This window comes from Paramisgurnus dabryanus, chromosome 10 (assembly GCF_030506205.2).
Source record: "Paramisgurnus dabryanus chromosome 10, PD_genome_1.1, whole genome shotgun sequence".
Lineage (NCBI taxonomy): Eukaryota > Metazoa > Chordata > Actinopteri > Cypriniformes > Cobitidae > Paramisgurnus > Paramisgurnus dabryanus.
In genome coordinates this window covers 33,107,233-33,123,218 of record NC_133346.1, presented here as the reverse complement: position 1 = coordinate 33,123,218, position 15,986 = coordinate 33,107,233, and positions in this window count along the sequence as shown.

Genomic DNA, 15,986 nt, shown 5'->3' with positions numbered 1-15,986 from the left:
TCCAAAATGAGCCAATATTTGACATGACATTTCAAAATATCTTACTTTCAACATTTGATATGTTATCTATATTCTACTGTGAATAAAATATAAGTTTATGAGATTTGTAAATTATTCCATTCCTTTTTTACTGACAATTTCTACAGTGTCCCAACTTTTTCTGTTTTGGGGTTGTAAAAGTGGTTGCACAAGGGGCAGGTTTGTCCACCAAGGACAACCCTGCCCCTTACCAACTTTTGCCACAACTGGTGCTCCTCAAGATTTTCAATTTTATGTGTGACCCGCAGGTGCTGTTTGAAATTGACGATGTGCTTGTTGCACAAAGGGCACTCAGATTTAGGTGTCTGGTGAAGAAAACAAAAGAGAAAGGTAATCACTTGACATTGTCAATTAAGCATGTAAAAGCAGTACAAGGACAGTGTAGATGCGTCTGCCTTAAAAATGCACAGTTAAAAGGTCAAATTCAGCTCACAAGCACATAGGTACAATGCAAAGGCCAGAGGTCAAAGTCAGCTCATATGGATGCAGGCCTGCCACTGAAGCTGTAAAATACAAAAGTTAGACTGCAAAAACACATGCATTAACATCTGAGAGTGTTAAATGTGGATGGCATGCAGTGTTTCCCATACGTTGATTTATTTGTGGCGCACCGCCACAGAATCAGCGCTGGCTGCCACAAATAGATTTGTCATGATCCCCATTTACATTTATATTTTACTGTTTAAAAACGTCTTAATTCATTGTTGCAAGCACCCAGCGCGCCCTCCCTTTCTATGTTGCATGCAGCGCGCGCCCTCTCTCTCTCTCTCTCTCTCTCTCTCTCTCTCTCTCTCTCTCTCACATGAGCGTGAAAAGGTGGCGGTGTTTCAATGTCCGTTCCTCCATATACTTTCTTTTTCGCGTAAACGTCAACAGTCACAGATTTTACTGACAGAGAAGACGGCGATGACTTGACGAAAGGTTAGCATTAGTGTTTCCCACACACACACACCTGTTCTCTCCCTCTCTATAATGCGATATGCCTGCGCACGTGTTTTGTAGTAACTTTGTGTAACAGTTACTGTGTATTCTCTCATATTTCTGAATTTGCACCCAATTGTCTGCGCTATACGCGACAATAAAACTCGCATTTAAATAAAAAGAGGCTCATAAAGACATTGATGAGAAGAGCAACAGCAGTAAGACTTCAATGTAAATGTATGGTGATTTATGCAGCTGTAAACATACACGTACGTTTCGTAATTTCCTGTTATTTTGCGGGTTTCTTTCAAATATAAAAGCGCTTAAGCATTTACTTGTATTCTAGGCGAAAAAAACAAGTCTTTGGCAAGTCAGTTCCTGAATAACACGACACAAACTTTAAAAAGTCAAATTCACTTCTCAGAGGCACAGAACTGTTCCTGAAACTGACGTTCTCCCCAAACTGAAATTAAACACAGTGTTTCGAGTTTTTCTCGTCTGTGTCATGTTGATATCAAGAAGCAACGTGCACATGACGATGAGAGAAGTGACCTGCTGCGCAATCGAGTTACCCCTCCCACTTCTGAATGTTTAACTGAGATTTCTAATTCCGTCCGAATTGACCATCAATATTACAGACGTCCTGTGGTAAAATTACATTACGCCATCTACAATCGTAAAACTAATCCCATCCGAATAGGGCTATAGTCTGCTCATTTTATGTCTGACAACAGAACTGATAATATGTAAATAATAGCAATCAGTTGTGTTAAAATGCAATATAACGTGACAGATCAAAGAGTAGAAGTGAAACATATTTCAGGTGCCAACACTCGGTAAAAAAACCGGATCAAACGCAAACACGTGATGACGTCACATATATGCTAATTAGAGTGTGACGTCATCACCGCCACAAGTCTCTCAAAATCCTGTGGGAAACACTGGCATGTGTAAAAGACACAAGCACATAGGTACAATGCAAAGGCCAGAGGTCAAAGTCAGCTCACGTGGATGCAGGCCTACCACAGACGATGTAAAAGACAAGTGTGAGACTACAAACCCACAGGCTTTAACATCTGAGAGTGTTAAATGTGAATGGCACATGCAAAAGACACAATTATATACTTACAATGCAAAGGTCAGAGGTCAAAGTCAGCTCACCTGGATGCGAGGCCTTCCACAGATGGTGTAAAAGACAACTGTGAGACTGCAAACCCACATGCTTTAACATCTGAGAGTGTTAAATGTGAATGGCACATGCAAAAGACACAAGCCCATAGGTACAATGCAAAGGCCAGAGGTCAAAGTCAGCTCACATGGATGCAAGGCCTACCACAGATGGCGTAAAAGACAAATGTGAGACTGCAAACCCACATGCTTTAACATCTGAGAGTGTTAATTGTGGATGGCACATGTAAAAGACACAAGCACAAAGTTACAATGCAAAGGCCAGAGGTCAAAGTCAGCTCACATGGATGCAAGGCCTACAACAGATGGTGTAAAAGACAAAAGTGAGACTGCAAACCCACATGCTTTAACATCTGAGAGTGTTAAATGTGAATAAAACCTGCAAAACACACAAGCACATAGGTACAATGCAAAGGTCAAAGTCAGCTCACCTGGAAGCAAGGCCTACCACAGACGATGTAAAAGACAAGTGTGAGACTACAAACCCACAGGCTTTAACATCTGAGAGTGTTAAATGTGAATGGCACATGCAAAAGACACAATTATATACTTACAATGCAAAGGTCAGAGGTTAAATTCAGCTCACCTAGATGCAAGGCCTACCACAGATGGCGTAAAAGACAAATGTGAGACTGCAAACCCGCATGCTTTAACATCTGAGAGTGTTAAATGTGGATGGCACATGCAAAAGACACAAGCACATAGGTACAATGCAAAGGCCAGAGGTCAAAGTCAGCTCACATGAATGCAAGGCCTACAACAGACAGAGGTGTCAAGTAACGAAGTACAAATACTTCGTTACCTTACTTAAGTAGCTATTTTGGGTATCTGTACTTTACTAGAGTAATTATTTTTCAGACGACTTTTTACTTCTACTCCTTACATTTTCACGCAATTATCTGTACTTTCTACTCCTTACATTTTAAAAATCGCCTCGTTACTTCTATTATTTCGGCTTGTTTGCTTTTTTTCATTCCGGCTTGTCATCGTTAAAAAAACCTATCTTGATAAATTGCATCATCCAGATAAATGCGATTGTGGTTGGATGAGAAGTATAAACATACACCATTCCGACACCCTATTGGTTTGTACGCAATCCCCGCCCCCCAGCTGACTGCAGATGATCAAAAGTTTGTTCGATGCTGCTGCACAGAGAAACATAAAAGAACCGCGAGAGCGGTTAGAAAGCATGCGGAGCAGTTTGCTCTCGCGATGCTTTGATATCATCCGCCATCCGTTTGTACAGTAACAGAACGCGGCATTCTGTCTTCAAATGGAAAAGTACGAAATAAAACTCGCGCATCACTTTCAGGTCAGTTCACATTCACAAGCCTGTGTAAATATATAGCTGTCTGCTGACACCAACTCATCTGTGTGATTTAAATAGTGTAACAATACCAATTTATATCATATAACTTCAGTTGTTCAACTTAAATGACATTGTGCTGCGTTGCGTTTTGAAGCATGGCAAAGATATCTATGCTAAAGACATCTGTTGTTTTGTATATGCTTATAACTACCCTAAATTTTATTTGCATTAACAAAACCTACTTAGCTGAATGCTTGAGTGTTAAATCAATCAAACACATAACCATACATACCAACTTTTGCTTTTGTTAATAGACATCAGCTGTTTCCTTAAACCTGACTTTTTGAATTTACTTACAAGAAAGACATTTAGTAATTCTCCTTAATTGCTTGGATTTATACTGACTAAAGTAAAGTATACTAAAGTCCATTAGCTACACAAGTACAGATACAGGAATATAGGCTATAATATATAATTGCATATTTGTATAATTGTAGTTTGTGTTGCTGTCAAAATAAAATTTTAAATGAAAACAATAATAGCATATTTCTATTCTCACACATATTATAGTTGTGTGTGATTTTGTTGTATTTTAACTAAAGAGGGCACCACTGTAGAAGTTTTGCCAGCAGCGGCCCTGCTCTGAAGTTTGACTTTTTGCACCATTACAATATTTATAGGCAACTAGTCATCATATCTTCCTCTCTATTGAACACATGTTAATGCTCAGTAGTACACATATGTGGTTCTTTAATGAAGTGGTTATCAAACCTTTTTTTTTCGCGCCTCCCTTGTGTACAGTGGATTCCTTCACGACCCCCCAAAGAAAAATGTATGACATAAACATTCTAAAACTTACAATTTGAATTAAACAAAACATATTAAATTATACAATGTATTGCTTTTGTTTAGTAGCCTTATTTTTCTGAGGTTTAATTACACAGAATTTATAATAAAGTAATGTATTTCATAAAATATTATAAAACTGGGGCCCCTGGCACAATCTCGCGGCCCCCAGTTTGAGAACCACTGCTTTAATGTATTTGTTCGCATTGTATTGAAATGCGTTCATTTTTAATGTGCATGTACCGTATGTGGTTGAAACAGATAGTCTAGTGCAGGGGTAGGCAACATGGAGTGCCGATGTCATGCAGTGTTTAGCTCCAGGTCTAATCAAGCAGACCTGAACAAACTAATAAAGGTCTATAAAGTCACATGAAACTACAGGTAGCCAAGGTTTTATAAGGGTTGGAGCTAAAATCTGCAGGACATCGGCACTCCAGGACTGATGTTGCCTACCCCTGGCCCTAGTGCATCCCAAATTGTTTAACATTAACATTTTTAATATAACACTATAGTTATTATGGCCTTTAGAAACATGTTTTAGAGGAGATAGGGTAGTGCACAAAAGGCTTTTTTCCGTAATGAAATTTTTTCCTTACATTACTTTTATACTTTAAGTAGTTTTGAAACCAGTACTTTTTCACTTTTACTTGAGTAAAAAGCTTGAGTTGATACTTCAACTTCTACAAAAGTCTTTTTTAACCCTAGTATCTATACTTCTACTTGAGTAATGAATATGAATACTTTTGACACCACTGACAACAGATGATGTAAAAGACAAGTGTGAGACTGCAAACCCACATGCTTTAAAGGGGACAGAGAATGAAAAACCATTTTTACCTTGTCTTTGTTGAATAATGGTAGTCTACCGGCATTCACAAACATACAAAAAGTTCTAGACATTCTAAACATCTCAGTCTCATAGAAATTCCTCTTTTAGAAATGTCAGCCAGAAAACAGCCCAATCTGAAAAACTGATGCTTATGACATCACAGGCATCTCCCTGCCCCTTCACTTTAAAATAATTGGCTACATTTTTAGAGTGGCAGCAAAGTCAGCCAATCAGTAATGAGATTGCAAGTTAAGCCAGTAGGGGGAGCCAAATAGGTGCAAAACCACTTGTTAAAATCCCCCCACCCTAATAGAGCTATCTGAGAGAGGTTTTTAGGAAGCTTCTAAGGCATTACAGACCCAAACAAAAACATTTTTGTCTACATGTCACATCACAGAACAAGGATAAATACCCCGTTCAATCATTCTATGTCACCTTTAACATCTGAGAGTGTTAAATGTGAATAAAACCTGCAAAACACACAAGCACATAGGTACAATGCAAAGGTCAAAGGTAAAAGTCAGCTCACATGGATGCAGGCCTGCCAACGATGCTGTAAAATACAAAAGTAAGACTGCAAACACACATGCATTAACATCTGAGAATGTTAAATGTGAATGGCACATGTAAAAGACACAAGCACATAGTTAATTGTGGATGGCACATGTACATGCACATTACATGATGTAAAAAGACTATAATTAGTGCAAAATCAAACTATTAATCATCTAAGAACATTACATTTGAAAGAGATTTAAAAGAGACTTACATGTGGCATGACTGCAGCATTCAAATGACATGTGCTTTAACACAAATCTGTTACATCTGCCAGAGGCAGTATATTTACAAACATCTTGCTCAGAGAAACTTTTAACTCTTTCCGGACTCTAGTGCATTAGAAAACCATGCATTTTACATGGGTTTATATATGTAATGTACTTTTCTAATGTCTTATGTAAAATCATAAAGTATCATAATGCACATATGACAAAGACTGTGTACACAGGCTTTGTATGCACATTATGCACATATGACACACATTAATAATGCTTTTATCACTTTAGCTCATGGAGGTTAAAGGTCACAGTGCGCACTCAGGCCTTGTCTGCACATTAAGCACATATAACACACTTTAACCTCTATGACCTAAAGGGATTAAAGCATTATTAAAGGTCACAGTGTGGTCACAGGCCCTGCATGCACATTAAGCACATATGACACACTTTAACTCTTTCACCGCCAGCGTTTTTACAAAAGTTGCCAGCCAGCGCCAGCGTTTTTCATGATTTTCACCAAAGTTTAATGCCTTCCAGAAAATGTTCTTCTTTAAATATATAAACATACAATATATCAAATGAAAGAACAGACCTCTGCTTTCAAACAAAAAAAAAAACGTTTCATCCTGCCTTCAGTGTTTTTTTTGCAATCAGCTTTTGAATGTGGGTAGGTTTCTGCAAAAACACCACATTTTGAGCAAAAAGCAGAGATAATTCCATTTTTGTGACTGACTTTTCATAGAGATCCCATTCAGAGCGATCTTTAAAACAGACACGGACATGCAGCCGCTTGCCATAGGGCAATACTTCCGGGTTTAAAAAGTTGCGGAAGGGCGCCACCTGGTGGATAATAGCGGTATTGCGGAAAGACAGAAAATCTCGTCATTGGCGGGGAAGCGTTTTCTCTTAATTGACGAGATATCTCGTCAATGGCGGGGAAAGAGTTAACCTCTATGACCTAAAGGGATTAAAGTATTATTATAGGTCACAGTGTGCTCACAGGCCCTGCATGCACATATGACACATTTTAACCTCTATGACCTAAAGGGATTAAAGCATTATTAAAGGTCAAAGTGTGCTCACAGGCCCTGTCTGCACATTAAGCACATATGACACTGTTGAAATATAATTTGAAGTCATTGTTTTTGTTTTGTTAATTATTATCATATGTATAAGTTCACCTAAATATGAAAGAAACAGCAAGGTAATGGAAGCTATTAGCTGGAATGCATGCCTTTGTTTTTATAGGCCATATTGACCATTTGTTATCTACTCAAAGGGGGATGATCTGGGATGCGTTTACACAGACCCCATCCTGCCGTAATGGTTATCTGATCAAAGGGGAATGATCAGGAATGTGTTTAAAGCTGTCCTTTCTTGCCTGACTGTAACCTCTCTTTCATGTTTAAATTGTAATCTAAAGACATTGTTTCCATCTAAGGGACTGCCCCCTTCGAATGGCTTTAACTGTAATGCATGTATACCCAAAGTCAGACTTGGTTACTGCAGCTCCCCGAGCTCTATGCTCTGATTCCAATAACGCTTTCTGCAATAAAGACTACTGCTCGAGGAAATCCAAGTCTCCTGGTCTTCGCTAAAAAAGTTCCCAACAACACACTTTAACCTCTATGACCTAAAGGGATTAAAGCATTATTAAAGGTCACAGTGTGCTCACAGGCCCTGCATGCACATTAAGCACATATGACACACAGTGTGAACACAGGCCCTGCATGCACATTAAGCACATATGACACACTTTAACCTCTATGATCTAAAGGGATTAAAGCATTATTAAAGGTCACAGTGTGCTCACAGGCCCTGTCTGCACATTGTGCACATATGACATGCATTAGTAATGCTTTTATCTATTTAGATCATAGAGTTTAAAGGTCACAGTGTGCTCACAGGCCCTGTCTGCAAATATGACACCGATTAATAATGCTTTCATCACTTTAGATCATAGAGGTTAAAGGTCACAGTGTTAATAATGCTTTATCTTTGGAATAGTGTTTATTGTTCTACAATTTACCATGTTAATAAATATGAATCAGCATTGAAAGTTAATTATTAAGTTAAAGTTAAAATAATTATTAAGTCATTAAAGATGAGTTAAAGTTTTTAACCCAAGTCAATTATCTAAAGATAGGAATCACACATGAGAGGAATGTTCAAATGAACGGGCCATCATTTATTAAAACAAAAAGTAACCAAACAGCAATTTGAACATGAAGTGGAGTCAAATTAAACTTTTTACAAGGGAATCAAATAAAAAAAACAGAACCTGAAACATCATAGAACAATTGAACATCTGAACAATTTAAAAACACAACACGAAAACATCAAAGATTTAGGCGAAATGTCATAGAACAATTGAACATCTGAACAATTTAAAAACACAACACGAAAACATCAAAGATTTAGGCGAAATGTCATAGAACAATTGAACATCTGAACAATTTAAAAACACAACATGAAAACATCAAACATTTAGGCAAAATCAGGAACAATTAACTATTTACATGTCTGAACACATTTCAAAACACAACAATAAAAACGTACAACCACTGATCGTTTGCCGGTGAACAACCGTTACTTGGCATTTTTTTTAGCTCGAGTCTTTAGGGCCTTTTGGACCCTTGCCTTAGCCTTCGTGGCTTTGGCGATGCCCAGCGGTGTGTACATTTTTCTTATGTGACGCCTGTAAGAAGGACCCTTTGCGCTGGACGATTTGGTGTGGGGCGAACAGCGGCTGCTGCCGGTGCTGTTGACCGGGGAGGTCAGAATGGCCCGGGGACGGAACTTGAGCGGTGTGAGGATCACCATGGGCCGGGAGGTGTGCAGCTGGGGGCTGAGCACAGCCGATAAGGTCGGCTGTGATGAGGTGTCCTCCGTCGGTGGAGTGGGAGGCACAGCATCCTTGTCCGTGAACTCCCTCTGGAACGATTGCAGGAGCTGCTTTGTCACCCTCTTTACCTGGTCAGAGGGCTTCTTTCCCCTTTGCCGCTTCAGGCATCTGTAGCGCCGAGACACCTCCCTCAGTGTGCTAGCCAGAGTTTCCAGCTGATTCCTCAAATCTGCATTCTCCTCGGCCAGTCGAAATGCCTTGGTCCTGCAGACCTGGTTCTCGCAGACCTCCTCCTCAGCTGGAACCTCCTTCTCCCCTTCAGAATCAGGCTCATCCAGATCGAGCGAGGAGGCCATTTGGACCTCTGGGTTGGAGGCCCTCAGTTTGGCCAGGTCCTGCAGGATTTTCTTGCGTTTGCAGGCCACCATCGCGTTCCTCCGCGGAACGTTGCGTGCCGACACTTCCTCGCTCCCCGCGTGACATACCGAAAGATCGAGACCGTCGGACTTTTCCTTGCCGTGTTCGTTAAGGCGCTATTGTGCCCGATCGCCATTTACACTTGTTTGCCATTTTCACACATTTTCATTTGTCAAGATGCTCCGGGAGGCTTCCCGGGCACCGAAAACGAACGCAAAGGTAACGTCCGGGCCATCGAACGACCGTCCGGAGGCGTTCGGATCCAGGGCCGCGTCCTGCCAAACTTGGCCCCGGAAAGACCCAGAGGCCCGTGCCCTGGGGCAATGAGAGACGATTCTCCGCACGTCATGAAAAACAAAGTCCTGAACACGGGGCACGTTCCCAGGGCGTACGGGAGATCGAACAGTTTCCCATTAAATCAATGTTATTTTTATACAGGCCCCGTGGTCGTCGCCGTAACGGACGCACCGTGCCGTTCCAAAGGCCGCCGAGTTAGGTTAAATGGCAACAGGGTGGAACGCTTGCTCTGCGGGAATGATGAAGACTACTAAAGGGTCAGTGGGCATTATAGTGGCTCTGTGGGTGATGAGGAAGACTATGAAGAAGGTTTAATTGGCATTTGGGCATAAAAGCGCTTTTACGGCCCCGATGAACAGCAATAAGAGGTAAGTGGGTAAAATAATGCTTTGGTGGGCAGGGAGGGAAGACCCTCAATGCAAATAAAGCCCTCCTGGACAAAAAAGGGCTTGGTGGTCTGTCTGTGGGAATGATGAAGACCAATAATGGGTCAGTGGGCATTATAGCGGCTCTGTGGGTGATGAGGAAGACTATGAAGAAGGTTTAATTGGCATCTGGGCATAATAGCGCTTTTACGGCCTCAATGAACAACAACAAGAGGTAAGTGGGTAAAATAATGCTTTGGTGGGCAGGGAGAGAAGACCCCCAATGCAAAAAAAGCCCCCGTGGACAAAAAAAAGGCTTGGTGGTCTGCGGCCAAGTAGCCCACGGCTCAAGGGTGCCCCTGGTGGTGTCCATTTCCCCAATAGTGGGGGTCTTGGGGTCCTTACTGGCCGGTAAGGGTAAAATGACACTTAGCCATCAAGTTAATGGGCAATCGGGTGACCACGAAAGGGGAGCGGTCCAACGGACCCACTTTGTAGACAATGGCAATTTATTTGAATGGGCGAAAATCCCACAAAATTTTGTCTCAACAAACTTTTTTGTCTACTTAATGTATAATATACGAGATATGCATTTTTAACAATTGTGCTCTCAGTACCTGAAAATGCATATGTGACCAGTCAAGGAAACCAGGGACACAAGTCGGCAGCACAAGTTTTTGAGAAAAAGAGAATCAAAGGTTTTTTTCCAAAATTTGTGATTTTCGTTTTATTGCAGAATCTGTTAGTTGAGATCACGAAGGAGCCTTTCCATGTTTGAGATAGCAGTTTATGTATATTTAAAAGCGTACATTTTGCGGTTGAAATAGGCTTGTTTTTCCGGAAATTCTAGCGTGCAGCGGAGGGCGTCATTGTCTGTGTGTATATTTACATACTGGATAAGCTTGTGTTTTCGCCTCCGCCCCCAAATGGAACAGCGTGACTACTGAATAAGGATAGTTCGCCCAAAACTGAAAATAATGTCATTAATGACTTACCCTTATGTCGTTCTAAACTCGGAAGACCTCCGTTCATCTTCGGAACACAGTTTAAGATTTTCTAACTTTAGATTTAGTCCGAGTGCTTTCTGTCTACTCCATTGAAAATCTATGTACGGTTTCCATGTCCAGAAAGGTAATAAAAACATCATCAAAGTAGTCCATGTAACATCAGTGGGTCAGTAAGATTGTGTTGGAGCATCGAAAATACAGTTTGGTCCAAAAATAGCAAGAATTATAACTTTATTCAGCATTGTCTTCTCTTCCGGCTCGAGCATGAAGTCACGTGACTGTAGTGACGCGGCTGCCCTGTTCCTCAGACATGTTTGCTTAGTTTTTTTTTAACTTATAGCGTGCGTCTCCCCAGACTGTAAATGAAGCTCGGGCGCACAAAACAAAAGAAAAATAAAAGAAGCTGGGGCAGAACAAATAACATCGTACGTCAGCCGCGTCACTGACTTTATGGGGCGCCGCAGTCGGATGACGTCAAAGTACCGCAAGAGCTCTTCAAGAAGTCTTACGGAGTAGTTTAATTTAGAAAAATCATTGGATGATTCACACATCTGAAACAGACTGGATTCGACTTGTGATCCCCACAAAGGTAAAAGTCCTGTTTATTTTTGCATTTTTGATGCTAGAACATTTGTATCTCAAAACGGCTTTACAGGGGGTGGCTTACCTAAAGGAGATGTAAATTAGCCCTATTGTCTCTCCAGCCAGGGAAAAGGGAAAGTGTTAACTTTTTTCTTTCTCAAATTTCTCAGCATTCTCTTTCTTGAATGTGTTATATTCAAATAGCCACAACTTCTCCAAATCTAATCAGATTTCCATGTTACACATCATTGGAAAGCTTAGAAACTGCACTTTCAGAATCTGTGAATAACTCAAAATGCCCCAGATCCGACTTTTGTCTCTTCTTTCCGTGACTGGTCACATATTGGTTGTCATCTCACAGGCTGATGCAGATTTTATCATTCTGCCTAAACTATCCGAGAAGGGAACAACACAGGAGACCCGTGAAACAGCCATCATCAACTTCTTGCAAGATTTTCTCCAGGAAATTGAAATTGCTGGTATTTATAACGCGATTTCAAGTTTCTAATGTAGTGTAGATACTTTTAAGAAAAGACAAATGTTTTAAAATTCATATGACATCACAATGAACAATATGTGGTGTGGTGGCATGTAGCCTCAGCTATTGGTTTGTTTCAGTTAAATCTGTGGACCAATCGGAGCATGTTATGATTTCGTGATTGCTCATTGGTTGGTGCTACACAAATCTACAAACCAATGGGAGCCGGTTTTGTAGGATATAAGAATCCTAGTTGTGTAGCACCTGGAAACGTCATCATTGACGTCATGCCCTGTATGGAAGCGCTCTTTGTGAATGAGCGGAGGGCGGCTGCGCGTCATTCATTATCACCCTTGGTTTTGCGTGTTGTGAACGAGCGGATCGGCTTTTAGCTGGTTCCCAGATGGCTGTGTGTTGCAGTATTCGCAGCAACTACAGTGTGCTGCACAAGCAATCTGGTAATACACCTCGGATGATTGACCTGACATGACGGTTTCATTAACCCCTCGATAAATGTAAGTCCCTTTCGGATGAGACTTCAGTGCTGCTTTGCCTGGAGTTCGTTTCTTTCGTTTGTGTGTGTGTGGATTCGTCTAGTGGCACAACCTCATCCTTTATTGGACTGCATCCATTCAGGAGTTCGGGCTGGGAGGCGTATAATCTGAATTCAGCCTTGCCCATAACGTTTATTGGAATGCAAAAGTGGTTGTCAGTGTGACGTATCGACCAGTTTTATTTATTTTTTGTTGTTGTTTTTAGTCATTTAATTTAGTGTTGTATTTATTCACTTCTATAAAGTGGGGGATTGCACCGGAACGTATGTACACTATTTGCTGTGAGAATTTTTGTGGTGTTTTTATTATATAGTGTGGGGTGACCTCTTGACTTCCTGAAGGCGAGCTCCCCTTATTGATGTGATTTTGTATTTTTTTGTTTTGTGTACTGTCATATATGTTTTCTACTTATTGTTATTATAATAAAGAAATTATATTTTTCATAATTCATTGGTTGTATCTTTCTCACCCCACCCACGACTATTGGACCTGTGTGTCTTAGTTAAGATTCCCCGGGTTTCCCGGGTGGTGTAGTCGGAACATTAGTATTTTTGAAATTCGTGAAACACCGCTCTGCTAGATAGTAATAATTGTCATACAAGCTTTTAACACTGTTGCTTTGTTTTTGGTGATTTAACGGAAAATGTTGGTCAGTTATATTGTACAATCACTTTTGATTCATTAAGTTAACATGCTCTTTTGCTTGCAGTTGATAACCCTGATGGAGACACCCTTCCCTTAACTGTCCCCCGTGTAATGCAATGGCTTACTGGCCAGGGCCACAAGCCACTTCTCATTTCAGAACGTCAAGAATTCATTGCTTTGGATTTTTGATCATGATCGTCAGCAGAGGATGCATGCACACCAAATCTGCTATCCAGTTGTAAGTGCCTGTGCCAGAAAAATTACCTTTTCTGCAGGCTATCAACTCTGATTCTGGATTTTACGGAGTGTAAATTTGGGAGTAGGATACTATTCCAAATTAGTCCAGTGTGTGTTCAGGGCATAGAATATTTCTATATGCTGTTAAATGTTCTTATTGTTACCCTTACCTAACAACAGAAAGAAAACAGGCAATCTATTTTATGTTACTAAAATTTTATTTGTTTTTTTATTCTTATTCCATAAATATATATTCTTCATAAGTACACTTTCTGCAATTAATTCTAAAATGTTTTACTGTTCTGTTTAACACTATTTTATTAAAAAAATTGATTATGAGCATGGTATCCCAGCAAACATAAGGCCAGCGGGCCAACGGCGGACCACCGGTGGCAAAGTTGGCGGTCCACCGGCGAATCCCGCCAGCGGCCCGTCGGAGTTTTGCCCATCGTTTTTCCAGCGGACCACCAGCGGCAGCCGCAGAGGTCCGCGGTCGGACCGCTGCCCCAGCTAACACAAGGCCAGCGGACCAGCGGCGGTCCACCGGCGGATGACGCCAGCGGCTCACCGGAGTTTTACCCATCGGTTTTCCAGCGGACCACCAGCGGCAGCCGCAGAGGTCCGCTGGTTTATACCGGTAATGTTTGCTAGCTGCCCATGGTCGGTCCGTGGTTTATAATCGTTTAATCATGCTAACCAAATGTATTTAAACAGAATAATAAACAATTTACATCAGCAACTGCAATTTATTAGTCAGTAAACAGAATAAATATCCAAATGCATATACATTTATCAGATGCATTAAAACCAACGTGACTTACAAATAAAAACAACCAGTTTACACTTTTCTGACCGACACTATCAAAGAGACAGAGCGCAAGGTCATAATCTGAAAACGACGCTTACCGGGGGGAAAAACAATCCAACCATCTCCATTGACTTTGTATTGCGTGAGGCTGCCTCCATGTAATTTCTGGCTTATAAGAAATACCAGAACAATGTTTTGCAGGATTTTCTCCTGCAAAGATCTGCAGGTCCAATCAGCGAACAGGTGGGGAGGGGGCTAAGAATGATGACGTTGAGGTTGTAGAGTTGTAGTTCAGTAATGGCAGCCAAGAAAGACGTGAGAAAAGCCATTCGGTCCGTTGTTGCAAAACTGCCGAATATACAGAAGTTAAAGCCGGAGCAAGAACAATGTTTGCTAAGTTTTGTTGGTCTGATCATTCGGACTTGTTGTTTCCGGCCTGTTTTGGCGCATGATATACGTCACAACCACACGTTAGCGATTGCCTATGGTAGATCCTGAGTGACTCTGGGCAGATCCAATAGTTTTAAACGCCAGCAGGGGACCCTCCTTAACAGAAGTAATGCTTTGCAATGGAGCGTGGCCAGACTCTCTGTACAAATGAAATGAATGTACGAGAGTCTGGTTGGACCAGGTTAGAGCTAACAAGCCAAATACCCAGAAATAAGATTTTATAAGCTGTTGACCCCAAAAAACGAGCATTTCAAAGACACAAAACTGGATACAGGCAACTTGTCATAGTACTACTCTAATTAGAACTATGCCCAGTTGCCCACTGGAGGGAAACGTAATCAGCGATCCACTTATGTCTCCTTAAAGGTCCCATATGGTCAAAACTGAAATTTTGTGGCTTTTTTCATGATAACTGAGGTCTAGGGGCTATGTAAGTACCATATAAGTTTCAAAATAGTAATTTAAGGTTCAAATGTGCATGGCCTGCTTGAACTAGCTGTGAGTTAAAACGTCTCGTTTGTACTTCCGTATATTTGCTACGTCACCGAGTAACAGTCGCCGCCTTCAGTCTCCACCTCGAGCACTGTCCACAGTCCCCCACCCCCTTTCTGTCAAAGAAACACCAGAGAGAAGAACGAACCGTAGAGTAAGGCGAGGAGGAATATCGCACCATGTCAAGAAAACGCTGTTCAATCGAGGGATGTTTTGAAAACAAATCATTGCACAAGCTTCCGAAAAACGTGAATATACGAGAACAGTGCCTAATGTTCATTTTTTCGGAAATTCCGCAAAACTTCAGTTCAACAATTTCCGTCTGTTCCAAACATTTCTCAAGTGACTGCTTCGTCAATCTGGCCCAGTTCAATGCGGGTTTCTGCAAGACTCTCCTGATCAAAGCTGATGCAGTCCCTACTTTGTTGGGTCCGACTTCAAATCCACAACCCGTAAGTAAACTTTATACACATTTTAAATTATATAATGTAGCAGAGAAAAACGAAATTCTATATAAGAAAAGATTATGCAACGCTAACGTGATGCTTCGTAACTTTACAGTCTATGGTAGCAACAACTTTTTATATAATATGGTGAAAGTTACAAACACCGTCGCTGTTGGTGTCTTTCGTTTTTGAGTTAAACACGTGAGGTTCAGTCATCTCAGTCTCCGTGTTTGTGTTTGACTAACATTTAGTACTTCCATGGGTAACTGTATTTCAACTGTTGGACAGATACAGCCTTAGTACATCATGTAAATCAACTTTGTTGTAGGAGGGAGATGTAGGGGAGGGTTTTATGTGTGTGTGTATGTGTCACCACCAGGGGCTGGCTATGTTTGACTAAAGCCACGCCCCTTCTCGACTTCCACCTCGAGGAGGTCCCCAAAGCCAACCCAATG